The sequence below is a fragment of the Pipistrellus hanaki genome, assembly GCF_964339955.1.
Source record: "Pipistrellus hanaki genome assembly, chromosome: 12".
NCBI lineage: Eukaryota > Metazoa > Chordata > Mammalia > Chiroptera > Vespertilionidae > Pipistrellus > Pipistrellus hanaki.
In genome coordinates, this window is record NC_140514.1 from 6223957 (window position 1) to 6248270 (window position 24314).

Below are 24314 nucleotides of genomic sequence, written 5' to 3' on the forward strand. Positions count from 1 at the left end.
CAACAATGACAGATCATTTTTGGTCACAACAACTCGACCTCTACCAGATTTCCTCCTCTGTTACGTAAGTAAGAATGTCCTGTTCCCTGAGCAGCAGCAAGGCCTTGATGGAGAAAAGACATTCTTTGGGAGCAGGGAATCACAGCCTTTTCAGGTGATTTTTAAAATTCTGGATTGGCAACAACAGATTGCAAAATACTCGTAACACACTTTTTCAATGGATTCGGGATTTCAGTCAGAATACAGTTTTTGCCATGCCACCTTGGCATCTGCTCAAGCACCAAGTGAGATGCTGCATGGACTTAATAAAGGCCTTCTGAGGCACCCACGGTAATTATAATGACATCACTGTCCACTCCAGTATGTCAGGGATGATCCAGAATCCTCCCATCAGAGCCGGCTGCCAGAAGTACAAATGGGGCTTTGGGTTGGCCACCCCCATTCAGTAAAAAATCTGCATGCAACCACTGACTCCCCCGAAATTTAGTCATCTCTTGTTATCCAGGGAGGATTGGTTTCAGAAAACCTGTAGATACCAAAATCTGCAGATGTTTAAAACCCCATATAAAATGTAGAACATGTATCCAAGGATTCCCAACCGTGGACCGAAAATACTGCTCTTGATCACAGGTAAGCGGAGTCTGTAGCACAGGCATTGTGATGACAGTTACCTTCAGCTGCATGAGCACCAGTAAAAACCCTAACAGCTTTCCCGCGTCTCCATTTCTCTTCATTCCTGTATAAAGTGGCTATGCCACCACTTCATCTTTGCATTTTAGTCCCAAGACATCCTTCAGGATTTCTCCTAATGCCTCAAGGTCAAGTGTGACTGCCATCTCAGAGGTGTGGCATGTGCCCTTTGGCGTGGCAAACGTTAAGAAATCTAACAATACAAGTAATAAAGACGTGGATCCAAAGGACCTCTTCTACACGGCAGTGATGGTTCGACGCCCCTCTTCTGTTTCTGAAAGTAAGGTCACTGCAGTAGGTGTCTGGAGCTCACACAGAAAGTGGCTTTTCATCACACTGTCTGTTAGCAGTTCAGCCCAGGGAGCTGGCATCCCACTTGGACACCAAGCCGCATGCTTTACAAGTCTGAGAGGTAGAAACGATGGCAATTTTTCCAGCATCTGGAGTGCTGCCACAATTAATTATGCCACGCCCTCACCTTCAGAATTCTTCCACCATCTTTTGGGGAGTTCTAATAACATGAGTCCTTTTATTCCTGCAAATGATATTGGACTTAACAAAACTTAAGAGATTTCAACAGGGGTGGATTCATAAAAAGCAATCTGTGGTGTTTAGAGAGGTGGCGTTTCCCATTACCCTGCAGGCCTCCCAGCGGAGGGGCTGAGAGAAGAATTCCCCGTTAGGGCTGAGAGCAGGCTTCTTGATAGCAGCTGCAGCGGCAGCAAAGGAGATGATGAAGAAACAGACTTCTCAGCCTCGGCCAAGCGCAGTCCCACCTGGATCTGTAAGCTACGGTAAGGAAGCCAGGTTGGTCAAGTTCAGTCACTGCAGGCTTCTTGGCAGCCAATATCCTTCAATAATATCTCTATAAAAACTCTATGGTCTAGTCTTTCACATTTAGGTTTCTAATCGACCTGACACGAGTTTTTGTGTGATATGAAATATGGGTCTAATTTAATTCTTTCCCATATGGAGACCCAATTGCCCCAGCACTAAGTGCAAAGGCTGCCCTTCCCTGCTTTTCTGCGGTGACACTTGTGTGGTAAATCCCATGTACACGCAAACAGGTCCTTTTCAGGGCTCTCCGATCTCTTCCACCAGCCTGCTTGTCCAACTCAGTGCCAAGGGCACGATGCCTTCATTACTAGAGCTCACAATACACTCTGATATTGGGTAGAATACGTTAAACCTCATCTTGCTCTTCAAAAATGTCTTGGGTAGTTTTGGCTCTCTGCATGTCCATAAACATTTCGGAACTGGCTATTCAAGTTCCACAGACATCTTTTTGAGATTCTGATTGGGACTGTACTAAATTTATAAATTAATTTGAGGAGAAGTAATATCTTTACAATATTGAGTTTTCCAACCCATGAACATGAGTAGTTCTCCTTTTAATATAAATCTTTAGTGACTCTAAAATTTAGGTTTTATACATTTTACAGGAAGTTGTAATGTACAACTTTTGTCACATAATTAGGTATTTATTATTTTTATGCTTTTGTAAATAGGATATTTTAAAAACACCATTTTCTGAGGGCTGTTGCTTATATAACAGAGGAGATATTTGCTTGTTGATTCTGTGTCCAGCAACTTATTAAGGTCCCTTATTAGTTCTAGTAACTTGTCTGTAGATTCTTTTGGATTTTCTAGGTACAAACTCATATCATCCACAAATAAATAGTGCTGTTACTTCATTTCAAATCGCTATCTCTTTTACTTATTTTTCTTACTTTATTGAGTTAGCCAAAATCTTTTTTAAAAAAATATATTTTATTGATTTTCTACAGAGAGGAAGGAAGAGGGATAGAGAGCTAGAAACGTCGATGAGAGAGAAACATCGACCAGCTGCCTCCTGCACACCCTCTATTGGGGATGTGCCCGCAACCAATGTACATGCCCTTGACCGGAATGGAACCTGGAACCTTTCAATCCGCAGACCTCCGCTCTATCCACTGAGCCAAACCGGTTTCAGCAAGTTAGCCAAAATCTTAATACTCAGTAGAAATAATTCTTGCTCTGACCTAAAGAATATCTTCAATATAATCGCCATAAAGTATGATGTTTGCTGAAGGTTTTTTAGAGATACACTTTATCAGATTGAAAAAATTTCATTCATTTGTAGTTTGCTAACTGCGTTTGAAAATCATAAATGGTTGCTGAATTTACCAAATACATTTTCTGTACCCATTGAGATGATTGTATGATTTTTCTCCTTTTATTTATTAATCTGGCAAAAAACTGATCTTCTCATGTGCTTGGGATTGCAGATAAAAGTGAGTTAGCAAGCTTCAAATGAGACATTTTAAACCATGGGGCTCTTACATTCTTTGGGCTTTTTAATTTTGAAAGTACAAAGGTAATTTTGCTCATTTTCAGGTTCCTCAGCTAAGTCCTACAAATGATACCTGGAAAACCAGGTGTCACTGAATAATGCAATCTTCCCTTAACTGCAATTTAATCAACTCTCAACCTCATTTTCTTCTCCAGGTCGCTTTTAACCAAACAACTACTCTCAGGGATCTGGTTAAAAAAGAATTCCAAGGAATAATAACAGGTCAGTACATTTAATCCTAATCCTTTTAAATAATGTGCATTTATAACAACGCTGAAGATGGTAAGAGAAATTATTCAGACTAGGACTTTCAGGTGCTACAAATTCTTCATTGGGAAAATAAAACTAAATTTTTGTACTCTGTTTATGAAAGCAGAAAAAGATGCTAAAACACAGTACAAATATTTTAAATGGGGGAGATAGAAATAAATGTTTTTTGTGACCCTCTCACCCCTCAACAATCAACTAAGGAAAAAGATCTGCTTTCCCAAAAGCTTGATAATTTAGTCTTTTATGATAACTCATTGCTCAATTTAGTTTCAAGTTTATTCACTTCAAAAAGAGGCTTCCTTGTGTTTATTGCAACATCTTCAAAGATTTAGAGAACATAAATGGTTAATACAGTTACTGTCACACTACTAAATGCACCATGCGGATTCCATACTAGTTATGTAACCCACAGTACATAAGGAACTTCAGACTGATCCAATCAGCTGGCAGAAAGAGGAAGCAATCCATTACTTCAGATAAATGATCCATTACTGTGACCCATGTTAAACAAAACTGCATGCAAGGGAAACTAAAAATACACGAGCAACTACAGGGTTGCATTTGGTTGATCCATATCAATAACAAATTGAGAATTAAAGTGTACTCTGAAATCATGGGAATGCACCGAAGCAATGAGGAAGTTCTAATATGTGCTCTGAATGCACCATTGCCTCTCAAAAACATAAGAAGAACAAATGCTGTTCATCACAACTAATATTTAGTTGGTGAGACTAGGTTTTCCTCTTTTGTCTTTGGAGAACAACAGTTATGACCTGTTGGGTGAAACTTATACTTTTCCTAGATATCATAATAATAATTTCAGTGAAATTTATAGTCCACGTTTGATAGGATAAGTCATAGTAATAAAAACTTCTTTTATTCATATAGCAATTCTACTGGCCAAAAAATCACCGAGGTCAAGGAAGTATACCCAATTTTATAAAACAGCTGTGCAGAGAAGGTTTCCAAATCTGTGTACATGACAAAACATTTTCTTATGTTACTGTCTCATTAAAGAAAGAACTTCTAGGCTGGCCAATTCATTCTACTCTAAGGAAACATTTTCTTATATTTCACATTCTCATCTGAAATCTACCAGAGTCAACTTTTGATAATGAAGCACAGTCATGCTCTCTTGAATAGAACAGGAAAGTAAATACACACAACGGGACTTTCTATAGAGGGTGCTTTCATGGGGACTTGAGATAGTACTTTGATGTTAATTTTTTCCTGAATTTATTGTTATTAATCAATTTTCAGAAAGGAAGCTAGGAAATGACTTAAAGGTAAATAGTGTGATATTCACATGTGGTTCTGTGTATTCTGTTTCATTAAACAGAGGTATAAAAAAAAAAAAAAGTAAAATCTAAAAACCCTCAATAAACCTTACTATTCAGATAATTTACATATATGCATTCATTCCCCCCCCCCCCCCCCCTGGAGTAAAGCAATGATGCCCATGCTATGAAGCCATGGTAAATACTACTTCCACATCTTCAAAAGAACAGCATTATTGCTTCTTTCCCTGTCTGCTGATTAGCTGAGTCCACCTGCTGCAGTAATGGCTAGGTGCTTCCCCACTGCACAAGTTGGAAACAAGAAAACAAGGCACATAGTTGTTCCTTTTATATGATTCCTTTTAAACTTTAGAGAACATGAGATATAAATCAGAGAGCCCTCAAAGATTTAGCTGCTAGTAGTCAAAGCATAGACCTAGAAGTAATTTCAGTTTAGTTGATCGCCTCTCCCCATAAGGCCATGTTTTCCTTTTGTTAGGGTAAGACTATTCATCTTATTTAATCACCTGTATAAACTGCAAATACAGTTCTACTTGAATTGTCAAGAGCTTGCTTTCTGAGATCATATATTCTAACTTAACAATTTCATCCATCAATAAGACAGGAAATGCCCCTATCTTAGAATAACAGCAATGATAGCACACTATCTTCTAGGTTCTACAATAATACACTTTATATATATTATCTCATTCAACACACACAACCATACCAAGTAACTGTCTTCATTCCATAGATGAGAAAACCAAGGTTTAGCTGCAAAGTAACTAAGATGAGGTACTTTAGAGCCCATGCCATTAACCATTACAAACACTACAAACTTGCATACAAAAGAATTTCCTACTAATACTTATTGTTTGGTGACATAATTCCCAAGAGCTAAGCCAATCAGTAGCATTATTGTTAGAGATAGGCTAATACTTAAAGTGTTTCAAAACATTCAGCTTCAGAAACAATTAACTCCATACCATATGAAGTAAAGCATGAAGTGCTTCAACTATTGATTACTGCTAAAAATTATGCCATTTAGGACTGCCTGACCCAGAGCCTGTCCAGCTCCAAGGACAGCACAGTCAGTGCTGGCCAAAGACACTTGACTCGGTGCCCACCCAGCCCCAAGGACAGCACTGATGGTGTTGGCCAGGGACACTTGGCCCAGCACCCACTCAGATCCAAGGACAGAACAGATGGTGCTGGTCAGGGACCCCCACTTGGTTCCCTGTGGAGCCCCCAAGACAAGGTTGAGAGGGCAAACCAGAAGAAACAAGGGCACACCCATGTCCTGGATGCTGGGGCCCTTCAGTGAATTGTATGCCAGAGGGCTCTGTGGCTCACAGGGTGTTGCACACCAGAGGATCTGTGCACCTGTCCCCAGCTGACCCTGAGCACCTGCAGCAGGCAACTGAGGGATGAGAACTGTGGAGGAAGGGAATACAACTCAGAGTAAGACATTAAAGACATAAGACTCAAGGCAGTCCCAGCCTCTGGGATAATGAGTCCTGGACAATTGGACAACTAGGGGCATCAATTTCTCAGACCTCAAGCAGGCCACCCAGGTACTGAAATTGTCAACAACATACATTACACGAAACAAATACAAAGGGACAGCAAAAATGGGGAGACAAAGAAACAATCCCTAAAGAAAAGGAGGAATTGTCAGAAAGGGTAATAAATGAAATGGAGGCAAACAATATGTCAGAGAAAGAATTCAGAGTAATGGTAATACAGATGTTAAACTGTTTGGATGAGAATTTTACCAATATCTGTAATTAAGAGGAAATGAAAAATGACATAAATGCAATAAAAAAACACAAAGGAAGTTTTATTAGTAGACTAGAAGAAGTGGAGGACCGAATCAGCAAGTTAGAAGACAGGGTAGCAAAACACCCAATCCGAACAGCAACTGGAAAAAAATATTAAAAAGGGGGAGGAGAGTTTAAGGGAACTTAGGGACAACATGAAACTAAGCAACATCCACATAATAGGGGTGCCAGAAGGAGTTGAAGCTGAGAAAGGAATAGAAAACCTATTTAAGAAATAATGACAGATTTAGGTGCTCCAAAGAGTGACAGAAAACTTCCCTGACTTAGGAGGAAAAAAAGTTTCACAAGCACAGAAAGTCCTAAACAAGAGGAACCCAAAAAGACCCACACCAAGACATGTTGTAATTACAATGGCAAACGTTAATGACATTATGCTAAGCGAATTAAGCCAGTCAGAGAAAGAAAAGTATCACATGATCTCACTCATTTGTAGAATATAATAAACAACATAATCTGATGAACAAAAAAAAGAACCAGAGTCATAGAAGTATCAAACAGATTGTCAAACCTCAGAAGGAAGTCAGGGGAGGATGAGTGGGGTGGGGAGGAGGATGAGTAAGAGATCAACCAAAGAACTTGTATGCATTATAAGCATAATCAGTAAACACAGACAGTGGGGGCAGGGGGCTGGGTTGGGAAGCAGGGGTGGGCTGGGAGAGGACAATGGGAGATAAGGGGGAAATATATAATACTTTCAACAATAAGGTGTTTTGTTTTGTTGTTTTTTTTTGTTTGTTTGTTTTTTAAAGTATAAATGAGCAGGTACAGAATAGTCCTAGGGATGTAAAGTATAGCATAGGAAATATAGATAACATTATAATAACTATGTATGATGCTAGATGGTGCTAGATTTATTGGGACAATCACTCTATAACTTATATAAATGTCCAATCACTGCACTGTGCACCTGAAACGATACTGTACTTCAACTCTAATTAAAAAATGAAATGAAATTAAAAAACTATGCCATTTCTGTAAGCTTTGCTTAAGATAAATGGCATTCTTGAAATTGACCATTTTTACCACTTTCCATTCATGTCCATTACTCTCGGACCTCCTGGGGCAGAGATTTTTTTATACTTTAATTACCTTAATATAAAAAACAAGCCATTTCATGCATTTAATCTACGTGTCAGGGTTGCTAATTACATAGAATGCTTGCATATTTATAGATATTTATATAACTTATAATTGCACTTAATGGAAACATAGCTTCAACATTTCCTTACAGACTATTCTTCTCAAGCTTTTGCCATTTCTTTTATAATACTTTTAATGCAAAATGCTCTTCTGCTCAGCCTACAATTTCCAGGAATGCGCTGAGTCTTTCAGAACCTCTAAGAACTCAAACAGAAAGAAGGGTGCCCACGGCCCACTGCAGACCACTCTTCACAGCTGCTCTGTGGTCCCACAAGCTACTACAGAGCGCCTGTCATTCCGAACTGACCAGTGTTCCCCAGACAGCCTCGGAACTCAGTGACTGGAGACACCACCACACCCACCCTCATGCCCACAGCTACAAAACTCCCACATGATACTAGAGTCTTGGGCAATATCAGCTTTTTCTTGGTTTCCAAAGGCAAAGCTACACAGAATCCAAAGGACGACTTGGCTACTAAAAAACTACTCTTTGGCAATTCCCTAAACTTGGAGCTGGAGTACTCTATGTGGCCCGGAAGCAAAACACTGCATTGTTTGACAACGGGTCACTGATTCATCAATTAAAAAACGCTCCATGGTATCTGAAAATGCTGTATGAGGGAAATGGGGTAAAGGACCCTGATAGCTTTTATTCAACTTACGCTGAAATGGTTCAGAAAGAAACACACACACACACACACACACACACACACGCACGCACGCACGCACGCACACTTTTGCCTCTTGGTATCCATGGGAAATTGGTTCCAGGAACCTCCAGATTAAAAAACTCATAGATGTTTAAGTCACTTACATAAAATAGGGTTGTTGTGTACAACCTATGTACATGCTCCCATATACTTTAAATTATCTCTAGATTACTTATACCTAATACAATGTAAATGCCATGTAAATAGTTGTTATCCTGTATTGTTTTGTGATCAACTCTCTGGAATACTTTCATTCTGAATATTTTTGATCTGTTATTGGTTGAATCCATGGATGCAGAACCCGCAGATGAGAACCAACTGCATATACACTTGCTCTCCGCTCCTCATACACACACACTTGCTCTCCGCTCCTCATACACACACACACACACACACACACACACACACACACACCCACGTCGGTGTGTGTGTGTGTGTGTGTGTGTGTGTGTGTGTATGAGGGGGAGAGAGATATTTATGGATGGAGACAGATGGGGTGGGGGAGAGGCAGAGAAAATGAGGTTAAATATTAACAGTAGTAAACCTAGGTTAAGTGTATATGGTGTTCTATGTACTATTCTTATTCTTGTAAGTTTTCTGTGAGTTTGAAGTTATTTCCAAAGAAAATGTCAAAAATAAAGTACAGTCCACCACTGCCCTCTATCCCCCAGCCATGGCACTTCCAACCCCCTTTATCGTGCTTCCACTCTTTTTATCAGGGGAGTGTCACCTTTGGACATACTGATCCATGCATATCTGTATGTTTGTTACCATCTCCCCTTCGCGGGCTGGACTCCGGGCGGACTGAGCTTCCTCTGTGCCCTAGGTCTGGAGCAGGCACAGCGGCAGTGCCCAGCGCCTGGCAGCGTGAATGGGTTTGGTGAGGGGCACTCGGTCCCGCAGGATGACCGCCTCCTCCAGGACCTCCAAGCAAGTCCTCCTCCCCAGGCCAGCTCAGGCCTAGAGGGCTCTGTATAAAACTGAAGGAGAGCTTCCTGACCTGGGTACACTGGGCATAGAGACAGGGGCAGAAAGGCCACTATGAAGAGGGATTAAGTGGAAGTCCGAACACTAAGTGCTGACGCTCGCACCTAAAAACCCAGCCGCTTGTACTATTTCGCTTCGAGGATGCTGCCCTCAGGCATGAGATCTGATTTTTTTTTGTCTTTTGAGAAACTGAATGGCTCCCGAGAAAAACATACAGATCAGAACATTGGGGAGCAGCCCCCAACATGTCAGGACACCTGTCCAACACCCTGTAGTGATGCTGACTAGCTGACCAGGCTCTCTTCCACACAAAACCTGCCAGGATTTTCAGTGCTTCTTTCTTAAATATAAGCAGAGAGTGAAGGACTGTCAGCATTTCAGAAAAGCTTCAATGACAGTAATCAGATTAACACAAACAAAACATGAACAAAGGGATCCAGATGAAGAGAGCAAAACTCCCAAAATCTGTCATCCTCAGAGAGTGTGAGTGCCATGAAATAGAAAGGATAACATGAAACAGGAACAAAAAATAAGAAATTATCTCAGAAAATATTTGCATGAAGGCTGAAATCCAAAGTTCAATGAGATGACTTCCAAGATATAATTGGGAAAATAACCCATATTTCTCATTATATACAACCCAAAATTAAAAAATACCAAAAAAAAAAAAAAAAAAAAGAAAAGAAAAAGAGATGAACAATGGAAACTAAAATAAATCAAGTGAATCATTTCTGGAGAAAACAAAGAGAGAAAAAAATACTACAGAAGTTTTCAGTATGTTAGCATGCCAGTTTCCAGATGAAAAAGGATAAACAATCCAAAAAATATCATCGTAAAACATAATGGGGGTGAAGATTCTAAAACTAGCCAGAGGAAAAACAGGTCCCCAGAAGAATACAAAACTCGAACTGGCATACTTCTCGGTGGCAAGCCTGAAAAACTTGACGCTAGGCAACAACAGCTGGTAACAGTGGCGGCAGGGTGGGGGTGGCAGGCCAGCTACTGCAGAGCAATCTTCCTGCCAAGAACATTAGGAAAGCTGGAAGAAGTATTTATTTAAAGTGCCTTTGAAAGCATCAAAGGCAGAGGTGATCCGAAAGGCCAAAATTCTAAAGAACAATGAAACTGAGAGGTGTGCTGAAATAGCTCTTCTTTGTTACTTAGATTTGCGAGCAGCAGCTAAAAGAGCAAGAAGCTGAATGGGGGTTTCCAGAAGTTTTCTTTGGCTCGAGTGTCAAAACATGTGTGCTGGGTGCCCATTGAAAAGAAAGCACCCTAGCCTCTCAGTGGGGCCCACCGTATTTTCCGGCGTATAAGACGACCCCCTAATTTTACAGTTGAAACATAGGTTTAGGCCTATATTCGCTGTATAAGACTACCCCCCACTTCCGAGGCAACACCAGTTCTTTTTTTAATAGACCGCCTCTCTGACTCTGGCCAATCTGAGCAGGCTTTTTACTAGAACACAGTGTAGCTTCGGGTACAGAACATGTATAATTTGCATGCATAAAAAGCCTGCTGGGATTGGCTGAGTTAGAGAGGCGGTCCGAGCAGCCTTGCAGTGATTGGTGCGGGATCGAGTTGGAAAATTCGTTTAGCGGCATATCGAGACGTTTTTCGGGTTATACTCGGCGTATAAGGTGACCCCTGGTTGACTTTTTTTCGTTTTAAAAGTTGTCTTATGCACCAGGAAATACGGTAGTAAGGGGCCATGCCCTAGACACAGTGAAGCAGACCCCATCTACATGGAGGGAGCTCTGGTTTCGCCCAGTCCTGAAGGCAGTGAAGTCACCGGCCCTTACTAAACTGCTGGTCAGTAGCAAAAGCAAATCCTCCCTGGAGGGAAACAGGAGCCTCCTGTTGTCTTTACAGCTTTTCATATAGAACAATAGGTACTCAATTAAAAATACAACAACCCTCACCAAGCTGTGATGGATAAGTTTCTGTGTCAATCTGACAGGCCATGAGTGGCCAGATAGGTGGCTAAACACTATTCTGAGTGTGTCTGTCAGGTGTTTTGGATGAGACTAACATCCGAGCGGAGAGGCCAAGCAGAGCAGATTGCCTTCCCAATGCTGGTGGGCAGCATCCAATCAGTGGAAGGCCCGAATGAACAGAAAGGCCGCATGAGAGAGAATGCCCTCTACAGCTGCCCCTGACCTGGAACAATGCCCTTTCTTCTACCCGTGGACCCAAAGGGAAACATCAGCTCTTCCTGGATCTCGGGCTTGGCTGCTTTCAGACTAGAGCGGACACGGCCAGATCTCCTGGGCCTCCAGGTTACTGACTACAGATCTTGGCATTTGTCAGCTTCCGTAATGGTGTTAGCCACTTCCTTCTGGTTAATTTCTTTCTGTAGATATACACACGTCCCATTGGTACAGTTTCTCTGGAGAACACCAACTAGTACAAAACTTACCGGGGGACAAAGCAACAAGATCAAAAACAAAGAAGAAAAAAGCAGGAAAGAAATGTAACTAAATGAGACTTAGATAATAAAACCATGATCAAATACAATCTTTATTTTTATTTCAAATATGTCATCTCTTCGTTTTTATATTTTAAGAATAAAAAGTAATTGTACTTTAAAAATTATTGACAGTACAAAGGAGAATAAAGTCAGATATAAACTTTAAAATAACTGTGATTAATATAATAAAGTTAAGTGACATGATGTAGAATTTCAAGAAATGGTAACTATAAAAATAACAAAATGGAAATTCTGTAAGAAAAAAAGAAAGAAAAAAGAAAAAAGGAAAAACTAAAATTGAGAATGCCATTGATGGGTTTAAAAGCAGTTCATTCAGAGTTAAAGTGAGGATAAGAAAATGTCTACATGGAAGCAGGGAGAAAAAAAAGTTATTGTAAAGTATACCTCAATTTAAAAAAAGAAAGCCTCGAAATCTAATAGGGAAGATCAAATAAATATACAATGCCTACCATGCAAGGTAGAATATATAAGAATTATGAGAAAAAAGGATTACAAAGAAAGGATGGTAGAAATAATGGGAAGAATTGGGAAAGGGTTCTTGTAAGAGTTGATTTCATTTGAGAGGATTGATTTTAAAAGATGGACAGAGGCACCAGTGAGGTGGTGGGTAAAAAAAAAAAAGCAGAAAGAAAGTGGACAACAAGAAATAATAATAGTTAGGAGGCAGCACTAGGCATGCTTAGGGCAGGGACAGGGACTGTGATGGAAGGAGACACGGTGAGGCCACCTCCCTCAGAGGACCTTGAGAAGAATTCCCCTGGCACCCAGATAATGGGGATCTGTCTCTGAGTTTTTATGAAATAAATCATTCATATGACATTACGGAAGCCCCCAGAGCCTGTCTCCTCTGCACCAGGGCCCAGGAGCTCCCAGCATGTTTCTGGGGGTGGCAGGCTATGGAGGAGGAAAGGCTGGGTCTCTAACACTCGGTCTGGCTTACTGCAGAGGCTCCCGTAAGTACACTGGTGAGGAGATAAATTAAAATTGTTGAGATGGAGCTTCTGAACTTGTTGACAGGCTTCATTGATGTGTGCTCCCTCTGGATCTGTAGGGCTGACACTGGAGAATGATTTACTGTCTGGTTTCCTAGGGACAAGTTGCCAGAAATGATGCTGGTTTCAGTCTCTATCCATTCATCAATATACCTCTCAGAGACCTGATAGTCTGGCATTTTCCCAACCAAACACAATCAGTCTGACCTGGCCTGGAATGCAAGGTCTCAGAGCAACCATGTTTTATTCTTGCGAAGCACCTTTCACTTGGTGCCTGCTAGGCTCTTTCCACTTCGGGGAGTTTCTGTGTGGCCTATGATGCATATTGTTCACAGATTTTCCACCCGAGCAAGAAGGGAGGGTAAGACAGCCTCATGCACACTGGAGAACCATATTAGAAAGCCCTTCCCTTCTTTAAAGATCACATTCATAGTTTTCATCTCTATAAACTGAGAGATCTAAAAAGAATCTTCTCGCTGAGATAAACAATAGCCACCAAAATAATTTCTCAGAATTTTGCTCATCTGTTTCCACTCTCTTCCACGTTTATCTCTTCTCTGTTATGCTCTGTCCAATGAGACTCTATGAATTTGCTCTTCTGTGAACACCCACTTAATGAGCATAACAAGGTCTAAATGTAGCAAGGTGCCAGCCATGTCTTCCAGACCTGTATCCACCCAACTGCAAGGGTATTCAAAAAGACAACACCTGCCCTTGCTGGTTTGACTCAGTGGATAGAGTGTCAGCCTATGGACTGAAGGGTCCCAGGTCCAGTTCCAATCAAGGGCACATGACCGGGTTGTGGGCTCAATCCCTGGGAGGGGGCGTGCAGGAGGCAGCCAATCAATGATTCTCTCTCATCATTGATGCTTTTATCTCTCTCTCTCTCCCCCCCCCCATTCTGCTCTGAAATATATATTTATAAAAGACAACACCTCTGCCTTAGCATGGGCCATCTACTCATATCCCAGTTCCTTTAAAGTCTATGAACCTCATGGTCTGATGAAATGTGAGCATGCCTATATTTAAAAATTATGTTTTTATTTATTCTAGCGAGAGAAGAGAGGAAGAGAAAGATCGATGAGAAAGAGAAACATCGATTGGCTGCCTCCCACAAGCCCACAGCAGGGATGAGCCTGCAACCTGGGCATGGGTCCCAAATGGGAATCAAACTGACAAATCTCAGTGCATGGGACATAGCTCAACCAACTGAGCCATTGCAGCCAGGGCTGTGCTTTTTGAATAAGGTCTGCTTTTGTCTAATGGTAGGGTGAATGATGATGCCAATCCCAATCTCCGATTTTGTTACCATGTTCAAGTAACAATCATGAGGCAGGTCATCAAAAGGCATGCCTGTTCTACAAATTGAGCATATGAGGAGGATTAAGTAAGATAGGGGAAGAGGCTAGGATGGCTGCTACTGGCAAAAGTGCTGCTCCTGAATTAGTGCTACTCCTGGTCTTAACGGTGGGTTTTATGCAGGGATACCATGAAGTTCACCTGCCCAGTTAATTTCCCTTGTATTTGTAATTTACCGTAGTGTAACAGATGATCAAAACTTTCTCCTGAACCAGCTTTGTGCTATGAAGTCATACATCAAATTGTATTTTTTAAACATAAAAAAGCATAATGATAACAATAATAGTGAAGAAATATCTATAATAAGAAAAGCATAATATGCTAATTAGAACAGATAGCCAAACGACTTCTGGATGAAGCTGCAGCAGGGGAGGCTGAGGAAGAAGCAGTTAAGGACGAGCAGGCAGGCAGACGGTGGTTAGGAGTGATCAGTCAGACAGGCAAAGTGGTTAGCGATCAGGCAGGCAGACAGGCAGGCAAGCAGTTAGGAGCCAGCAGTCCCGGATTGCAAGAGGGTGCAGGCCGGGCTGAGGAGACCTTCCCCTCCCTGCCACACAAATTTTATCACTGGGCCTCTACTATGTATATAACAGAGAATTAAAGGAAATTTAAAAATTAAATAGAAAAAAAATCACCCCAAAACTCACCACCCAACACAGCTATTATATTCATTTTGGAAATTTTACTTTCAAACTTTTTAATGTATGTTTTCTTTTGATATATATTCCCTATGTAGCTTCACATCTTTATTAATATTTTATAGTTAACTTTTATGTATTACAGAACCTCTTGAAAATATCCTATAGAATAAAGAGCTAATATGCTAATTAGCAGCAGAACGACCTTCCAGACAAAGCAAGGGTCGGCTGGGCCTCTAGTGGTGTTAATAATTCACATTCCATACTCTACTTAACCTTCCCTTTAGAGTCAGACTTTAGGATGTTTTCAATTTTTTTATTACAACAAATAATATTTTGTACCTGAGTGTTTTCTCTCATTGAGATTTTCTTAGATCCCAAAGAAAAGAATTAGTAGGTTCAAGGGGTATGAACACATTTTATAGGAGTTATTTTTTTCTGATAACACATGATCATTGTATAAAGTAGAACCAATGTAGAATCTCTACCTCCAATACACCCTTACCTCTAAGTCCAGAGATCACCATTATATGCCCCCTGGTATTTACCTGTTCAGACTTTCTACAGAAGTGTACACACACAACAATGAACTTTTCTTTTAAATACTGCAATAGTAGTAGCTCATTTTGATAACTATTGAGGGACACTCATCACACATTAGGAAGTACTACTATATTTAATAAGCAGACATTAAATACTACCATATGCTAATTTATTAAGTACTATGTCACACACGGTGCTACCTACGGAATATTTGATAGATTTTTATTAGCTAGTTCTTCAGTGAGTTATCTGTTCATGCTCTTTGTACCTTTATCAAAGAAGCTGCTAGAGTAAGTTAATGTTTGAGCCCAGTGGCTAGGAACATGGACTTTGGAGTCAAACGCAGAGGGGTTCAAATCCTAGCAGACGCTTAACTTAGCTGTTTAACCTTGAGCAAGTTACTTTTGTCCTTTCTAGGTCAGTTTCCTAATGTACACTATGGGAATAGTAAAAGCCCTCCCAGCGTTGTTAAAAGAATTAAGTAAGATCCATAAATTATAACCATAGTAATATAATAATAACCATAGTTAAAACAGCTAATAATTCAATCTTTAATTACTTTAAGTATCTACAAGAGAATTCAGTATCTTAAATAAATTTCTACATATTGATAAATAATAGTGCAAAACCAGCAAGTTATCCTTTTTTTCCTTTATCTTTATTATCTTCTCTGATCTAAGCACGGACAATCAGGGACAGGTTTTAAAATGACCCATATAAAATCACAAATTCTTACACCGGATTTTTCTATAACAAATACCTTACTTTAAACAGTTTCACATTTTGCTTTAAGAAGCTAGTTATTGAGTTATAAAGGCAATTCGTGGCTCAGTTAGTATGTTAAGTACTCTCCATACTACACTAATCTTCAAAGGCACATTTATTTTTACCTACTTTCCCACTTTCCTGAAATCTACAAATATATTAACTTTTATAACTGGAAAGAAAAACCTTTAATTTAAAAAAAGATTGTACAAACAAACTATAAAAAGACATTTTAGGGACAAAGAAAATCTGATCTGGGCTGTATCAACTGATATCAAAGCACTGCCATTAATTTTATCAGTTGTGATAATGACATGACAGTTATACTAGTAAAAGAAAAGGTCCTTTTGAAAGATGCACACTGAATTATTTAAGGGTGAAATATTGAGGGCTTTATTTATTTATTTATTGGTTAATCCTCACTGGAGGATATATTTCCATTGATCTTTTAGAGAGAGAGAGAGGAAGAGAGAGGGAGAGAAACATTGATGTGAAATACGTACCCCAACCAGGGTCCAGACCAGGGAAGAGCCTGCAACCAAGGTACGTGCGCTTGACCAGAATCGAACCTGGGACCCTTTGGTCAGCAGGCCAATGCTCTTATCTGCAGAGCCAAACCAGCTAGGGCTATAATTTACCAGAAACTATTTAAGGAAAAAATGAGGTAAAAGTAATAAAATATTAGTAACTATATTAATCTGGAAAATGGGTATCTGAAGATTCATTACACACTTTTTATTTTTTGGCTTGAAATTTTTCATAATACAAATTTTAAACGACCCATTAAAAAAGGAGGAGTCTCATTTCCATCTAGAGTAGCTCAGATAGCTATATTTGTGCTTCAGTAAGGTGGGCTACAGCGGAATATACCTTTAAATTCCTTACACTCTCTATGGCCATGCCTGAGCTCCCCATCCTTACAACACACTAGGGCACCAGTGATCAGCTACCTCCTATAACAGACTGGTGATTTCCATCCCGAGAAGAATATTCTGAAAATCTGTCACACTGCCACATATACGGCTACCTCAGGGCCTAAAGACAATAGCAGACACCAGAGCTTGCTGGGATGCAGGAGGCCAAACACAAGACTGAGAACCTGTGCACAAAAGCTCAGGGCTTAACCCAACTTCTGCTGACACACCTCTGCTACCTTTGCTGTTTAAATCTCGGCACGTAAGACTCCAAAGAAATGGAAATGAAACCTATGGTCCCATCCAGGTTGGACGGTGGTAAATCAAAGAAACGAGAAAGTACATCTTGGTAGTGCTGTTTCCCTGAACAAGCGCATGTCAGCACCCTTACTCTAGGGGTCGCTGCGCTTGGAGAGAAGGTCATGGGTGGAAAGAGCCAGAATACACGAACGCTCCTTTAGAGGACTTGATTGGCATCCTCCTCCTTCCAACGGACGATCAGAGCCAGAACTGACATGTTCTGGAAGGATCAGGACAGATTTAACTGTCCGCTGATCTCAGTACGTCCCGTGTTCCAAGCCTTTGGAGAGCCCAGCCTTGGTGGTCCTCAAACTTGATCAGCCATCAGAATCCCTGGCAGCAATAGTCAAAAACACCGGTCGGTGATCTCAGCCCTAAAGTTTTCGATACAGTAGGTCAGGGTGGGGCCCACTACCCTGCATTTCTAACAAGTTCCCCAGGGATGCGGATGCCACCTTAAGAACTTCTGGCTTAGCCAGCTGCAGGAGTGCCTCGCTGTCACCCATTCCAGCCTATTCAGGCAGTAAATGTAAGGTTTCTCTGGCTAGCGGCCGCTTCACTTCCTTCGCCCTACCTGTCCCTTTAAACTCATCTCACGAACTCCCCGTGTCCTGGACCTGTGAGAGGATGAGGGGAATTTTCCACATCTGACAGTATCACGGATACACAAACACTCAAGTGATTCAATGTTTAAATCTGAAGAGTGTTCAGAAATTCTCAGATGAAACGCATTAGATAAAGCACTAAGTATTAACATGCATGAAGAATGTTCTATTATAAACCCCTGTTTTCACTTTCTTGCAGCCTTCCAAAAAATTAGCCCTTTGTGGTGAAATTTTCCATGCTTGGTTTCAGCCCAAAGGTGATTTTTTTCTCTCTCAAACTTTGAGAAAAATATATTAAATCGTTCTCTGAGTTATGAAAAGATGAAAAAAGCCCACACAATTTTTCCACTTTGAAAGCAATTTCAGGATTTTTAAAGAACACGCAGATAACTAAAAATGGCTGAAGTTGAAAAGTTGAAACTTTCCATGTGTCTAGTTTTCAGCAAGGCAGTCTCCTGGGTGGTTCAGAGAAGATAATGTGTGCGCACACTCATAAACATAACTCTATCTTGAAACAAGTCCATGAGTGATTGAACAGCACTTTATCATGCTCAGTACAAACTTTCCTCAGCGGAGGGGATTTATTGTTTTCCGAAACCGAGAGCCTTGCACAAACCAGAGAGCGTAGTTGGCTGTTGATTACCCGATACCTGTGGTTTCCACACGCCAGGGGTCAGTAATGGGCCAGGTGGACACAATGCACTATTTCCAGAATAGCATGGAACCACTATGCACTGTTTCGCAGAATACTCCAGTTCCCTTCACACTCCCCTTCTGCCCGCAGCTCAATTCTAGGATTCTGAGCACCGTCTTCTGAGGTCAATCACTGCCCTCGGCCCATGCCTCAGTACTGACTCCCTTTTATCTTCTCTGCTCCAGATCGCTCTTACATGTCCACATTTCTCCCTGAAAGCATCCCCTACTTCCCAGAGAATTCCTCCCCCATCCCCACTCCTTGTATTTGAAGAACTCAAATATTAAAGAATGACAGTAGAAATCTTAGGTTTAGGTCAAATAGATATTGGTGGTCTGTCAGGGTAACTTATTGTAGCCATCTAGAATCATAACCCTCCTAACTAATACTCCACTTACAAGCAGATAATGGAGGGTTAGGAAACAGAATGCAGAGTCTTGGTTCTGCCCTTTACTAGCTAACTGACACGTGGGTTAGACACATAACTCCATGGAGCTTGTCTCCTTATCTGTGAAATAGGAAAATCGGGTTATTAAATGACCTTGTTACATGGGAACATGTTTTGTAAATTTCAAATGAATGTTGGTTATCATTGTTAGTAATGGCAATGCACCAAATTTAAACAATGTTTTAGGATTTTAGATTCAAATGAAGAACCAAGTATAAGGTGAAAAAACACTTTTGCAAAGATCCAGTCCAAGATTAAGAAAAATTCAAGTTTCCTAGTTTTCAAGCGTGCTTAACAGACAAACAGAAGGAAATGAGCTCCAACAAATGTTCCAATATCTCTCTCCGCATTGGCTACTTGCCTCAGCATATGTTAAATTATCCCCCATCTAAGAACAAACATATTCTCTTGACCAGTTTCTTCCCTGTCATTTTGCCTTCTCTTCATTACTGGCCAATTCCTGGATAGCTACCTATTTATCACCTGCAACCTCCTCTCATTAGTTCACTAAAAATGCTCTCTTTGAAGTCATCACCAGTGACCTTCCAAAACTAATAGTTCCCTTTCTCTTTAACCTTTGTTACACTCAACTCTGACAACAGTATTTTGACAAGTGAATGACTTCTTACTCTTCCCCCTCCCTCCAGAACACAGCTTAGTGAAGCTAACTGGATGTTCTCAGGAACATCTCTAACTTTGTAGACGTGAAGGTCCATCGGAACAGTGAAGCGCACATTCTCAATAATCTCATTATTTGCAGAATACTTGAACTTACAATTTTCCCCTTATGTAGATGATATGTACTCTTGAATCGGCACCTACGTGATCTAACATGCTATTCTAACCCTTTCAGTACAGTGTTCCAAGCTTCTCAGCTGTGCTTGTTGTGTACTTTGAGTCTCTACACTTGTGAGTATGTAAGAACATGAGTGGGGTTCCCAAAGAAATAAAAGACAAAAAAGTTCTGAACAATAACAAATCCACGTACTTAATTTTGTTAGTTTTACACATATATCTTCATTTAAGACCTGCTCATTCTTACTTGAGACAAAATTCTGTTATCTGTTTCCTTTACCCACAGCAAATTAGTAGCAATAAATTCTAAGTAGAAAATAGAAGTGGCACTTAATAATACTAAGGGAGGAGACAGAAAAACTATAAAATAAACAGACACAAGAAATATATATTTTTAAGAAGCACTTTCAGAGAAGAAATTTCAGGACACAGGCAAAATCCCTGCAGTTGTATTTTACTGTGTAGTATAATCACACTATCAAAATGATGCCCTTGAATCACAAATTCCTCCATAATTGATAAGCATTGTTGAAGAATGCAGATCAGTAAATAATATATCTTAAGAGGAATTTTTATCTAATTTGATAAAACAGTATAGTGGTTAAAGGAGTGAGTTTAAGTAATATTGCATTTAGAGAGCAGATATTTTTGTCAACTGGACAAAGAAAGCTCTATGTTACTGTGCTTCCTTCCCCACAAAGGAAGGCCAAATATATTAAAAAAATTAGTTTTGAAGGATCTGATACCTCTGGAAGGAGAAGAAGTAGCATCATTAAATACTATATAAATTTTTAGAGGAAAATAAAAGTGAAATTACTGAAGTTCACTTCATGACTCAGTGCAGAGCCCAGTTCAGAATCAAGGGCTTTCAACTTCCAACCTTGAACTTTATCCAAACAATTAACTGGCAAAATCAGATGGTCCACTTTAAACATATGAAGGATTGATGTTGAGAGAGAGAAGATTCTAGATAGAGGGATAGGACTCCTACTTCTTTGTTTCCATGTTACCCCCTAATCCCGCCCCAAATTGCTAGAGCAATCTTCATGGGGTCTCTCATTCCTGGAGCCGAAACGTGATGAGTCACATGAGCACACTCTGGGAACAGCTGTAGGCTCTGATAGTATCCCAAGGTTGAAAGAGCTATCAAACCACTTCCTAGACCCTCCGTACACCCACAGCTAATATAATACACCCCACCCTGGAGTCAGAAAGAGCCATGGCTGAGTCCTGGCAAGGCGCTTTCCAAACATCTATAAAATGAAAGATGGGACTAGACCGTCTCTAAAGCCCATCTCTGTGCTAAGATCCTATGAGTTAAAATCGTGTTTATTATTGTTAAGTCACGACTGCTACTATTTAACAGCCCTCTAATTAACTAGTTTCTCATGCTTTTTAAAAATTCTTTATTCTGGATTTTACTGTCAAAGCATATGAAGAATTTCTGTAATTCTATGCACCAAATTTACTTAAAGAAAAAAGATTTTAATACCAGATTTTTAAAAGAGCTATTTTTTTTTTTAGTATTTTAAAATATAGGACAGACTATGTTAAAAATGTGCAATAAATCTCTTCGTAATGATTTTAAGACCAAAGTTTCCTATAATTAGTTACAAAAATATGGTGAAGAAGTGAACCAAAATAAAACCAAGTAAACCAGCTACTAAACTACACATATGTCCTTAAAATCTTATGGGAGTCAAATATTCCAGTAAAAATAACAGAAGAGATGGGAACACAAGTTTCTTATTATCACACTTCATATGTTATAAAACATAACAGTTAACTTATTTTTGGCAAAATGATTAGGGATTGCAACACTCTGGCTTACACAAACTTATTTGATTGTCAAATGCATCTTAAATGGAGCGTGTCATGCTAACTTCAGGCATGCAGGCACTGTGCCGTCTTAGAGTAGCCTAGAGACACTGAAATTTCAACACTTCAGCAGGGATCATACCACCAAAATTAACTGGGCCAGGTGTCTAAAGAGGGGTGGGCGGGAGGACTTCAACAATGTAGTTAATTGAAACCAGATAAAGCTTTTGAATAACAAAACAAAACAAAAAAATCATACAGATGGTCACCCTCCACCCCGGGTGACCTTTATGGACAATTTATTGCACGAGTTATTTTCTAAAATGCACCCTTCTTAAGAAAACACAGTTTCACAGGCCTCTCTGAAAACTCTATAATCATGGCGTGAGTTATGTGTCCACAAACAGACTTTATGGTTAAGCTCATGTTTTCTCTTCCTTTCCCCTACTATTCCTACAAGGGCAAGAGCACCTGAAGGGGGAACAAGAGTCAGAAAGTCCTAATGCTGAAGAAGTCCTAGGAAGCTACTCTGACCTTAAGGTGGACTTCTTTCCCGACAGACACTGTGAGTGAGAGTCAAACAGGGAGGTGGGCTCAGAACAAATGTGTAGAACAACTCTTCTCACGGATGCGTGAGAGAAATGATGCACTACATGCAGAACGGGGGTGGAGCAAACACCCCAAGAACAGATCTGTGGTTAAGTTAATAAACGGAAGGGCACAGAAGTGAGTATTTCTTCCCAGTGTTTATATAATAGTGTGCTACTCAGCAAGATTCTCCAGAGAAGTGGAAGCAATAGGAGAAACGTGGAGATGTATTGCATATACGGAGACTTAGTGGAGGAACTGGCTCATGCCATTAGCCAATCTGCCACCTGCAAGCTGAGAAGCATCGAAGCCAGGGGTGTAATCAGGCTTCAGAACTAGGGGTGCCGCCACCGGTGTGAGCCCTGGAGTCTGAAGGCTTGAGAACCCATAGACCCAATGACCTAAGGTGGATGTCCCAGCTCAAGAAGTGAGAGAGAGAGAAGTCACCCTTCCTCAGAGTTTCTGTTCTCTTTCGGCCCTCAAAGGATTGCGTGTTGCTAGACCACCGCGTGAGGATGGGTCTCCCGTTCTCAGTGTACTGCTGCAAACAATAACCGCTCCGGAAATGTCCTCACAAACTCAGAAGTATGTTTTACCAGCTGTCTGGGTGTCCTTACCCCAGTGAGTTAACACATAAAATTAGCCATCACACACAGTAATGCTATTATTATTCCAAATATGCAAGTACTCTTTTAAACATGTCTTTAAAGCTTTAAAAACATCCAGAACAACTCATAACGAAAATTATATTTCATATCAATGTGCTACATTTTATTTGACAGGACTAAGTCACTTCCTGGAATGGGAAATAAATTATGTGGGTGTTTCTACATGCTTGGTTGTACATCACACTAGTGAAACCCTAACTGCAGGAGTGGTGGGACACGGCCCCCAGGGATCCTTTCCTGCTAACGTTCATGCTCTAGTGTGATCCGCTCCTCTTGGGGAGGGATGCACCCAGTGGTTTGCTTCTTTCTAACCAACAAAAGACCACAAAAGTCATGGGACCATCACTCCTTCTCTGGCTCTCCTCCCACACTGGCTCTTTCCATGCAACAAGAAACTGACGGTGCCATCCAGCCAGCCCTCAGGGATGAACCAAGACCCTCAGTGTAACAACCTTCGAGGAACAGAGTCCAGCCAACAGCCAGGCAAATGAGCTTGTAAGCAGCTCCTTCTCAACTCGATTTTTCAGATGAGACCTTCTGATTAAAGTCTTATGAAAGGCCCTCGAGCAGAGGACCCAGCTAAATCGTGGCCAGGTCCTAGACGCACAGAAACTGAGAAAATAAACATGTACTGTTTTACGTGGTTAAGTTTTGGAGCAGATGGTACACAGCAGTAGATGACTAACACAGCAGTGAACCTAATGACGGAGGTAATAATCCACAGTCATTTCCATAACAGTCACTACTACCTACAGCAAACTTTTAACTTCTAGGCACCCTTTTTAATTCGTTATGCCATTCCTCAAAAAATCCTTTAAAGAACATATTACCCCCATTTTACAGATGAAGAACAGAGGTACAGAGAGACTCAATAAACTGTCCAAAGTCACACTGACAAGAGATGACAAAGCAAGCATTTGTGGATGTATCTGAACTTCGGTGTGGTGCCAGGGCTCACGGCAATTGTGCAAACAGAACCGCTCAGTGGCAGGGCTTGTAAAGATGGTAACCTCCTGACATAGAGGGGAGTCAGGAGGCACAGGAGAGAACAGAAGCCATGCAAAAGGGAGGAACCACTTCCTACCTGGCCTCCTGATGACCAGGCTCAACGGCACTCATGCTCCCACACACCGTGCAGTTACTTAGCGGTTATCACCCCCATGGCTTAGTCTGTCTCCTCCTTCAGACTTTAGACTCTTAGTTCAAACACTGCCTCATTCATTGGGAAGTTCTCAAACCACAGCACGAGGCTTGATATATGGCAAGTATTTAATACTAGAGGCCTGTTGCATGAAATTCATGCAAGAGTAGTCCTTCTTTCCCCAGGATTCCATAAATATTCAGGCACCAGCTTCCCTCTGGCACCTGCGACCCAGGTGTCCCTCCAACACTTGGGACCCGAGCTTCTATCAGGACGCCAGCAGGCACCTGGGCTTCCCTGCGGCTGCC

The 24314-nt window shown here is 40.7% G+C and overlaps 1 protein-coding gene across 2 annotated transcripts in view; it reads right to left on the reverse strand.

The window, feature by feature from the left end:
• LDAH (lipid droplet associated hydrolase) overlaps positions 1-24314 on the reverse strand; it is a 68426-nt gene that overhangs the window by 23699 nt on the left and 20413 nt on the right. The gene's annotated exons all lie outside the window — the stretch shown is intronic.